Source organism: Octopus bimaculoides, chromosome 20, assembly GCF_046866305.1.
Source record: "Octopus bimaculoides isolate indiv1 chromosome 20, ASM4686630v1, whole genome shotgun sequence".
Taxonomy (NCBI): domain Eukaryota; kingdom Metazoa; phylum Mollusca; class Cephalopoda; order Octopoda; family Octopodidae; genus Octopus; species Octopus bimaculoides.
In genome coordinates, this window is record NC_142947.1 from 43,360,927 (window position 1) to 43,361,348 (window position 422).

The following is a 422-nucleotide window of genomic DNA, read 5'->3' on the forward strand; positions in this document are numbered from 1 at the left end:
AACCAGAACGTGAAGAGCAGGAAGAAATAACTCTAAGCATTTTTTTTTTACTATGCTTTAACGATTCTGTCGATGCGTAAAATTATGCTTGGGAAGGGGTGTACAAGTGTGTTGCAGGTAAGGGGTCTGGTGTTTTTTAACCGATCTCTTCAGTCGTACTTTATTTATTGATCTTTGGAACAATGAAAGGCAATATCGATTTTTGCAGAGCAGGGCAAGGCAGAGCAGAGCAGGGCAGGGCAGGGCAGAGCAGAGCAGAGTAGGCATCAACTATAACAGCTGCTACAACAACAATAATTATTACAATAACGATAACAACCACAACAACAACAACAACAACAAAAACAAATAAAAACAGCAATAACAACAACAACAAAATTCTACTAACGACAGCGATGACGACGATGAGAAAAAATAAGAAA

At 38.6% G+C, this 422-nt stretch overlaps 1 protein-coding gene across 1 annotated transcript in view; it reads right to left on the reverse strand.

The window, feature by feature from the left end:
- Positions 1 to 214: 214 nt before the first annotated feature.
- Positions 215 to 422, reverse strand: part of LOC106869877 (guanylate cyclase soluble subunit alpha-2) — a 316,455-nt gene continuing 316,247 nt past the window's right edge. Inside the window, 1 exon segment of the mRNA XM_052975145.2 lies at positions 215 to 422. This exon segment is cut by the window's right edge and continues 232 nt beyond it. The gene's annotated coding sequence lies outside the window, so the exon portion shown is untranslated.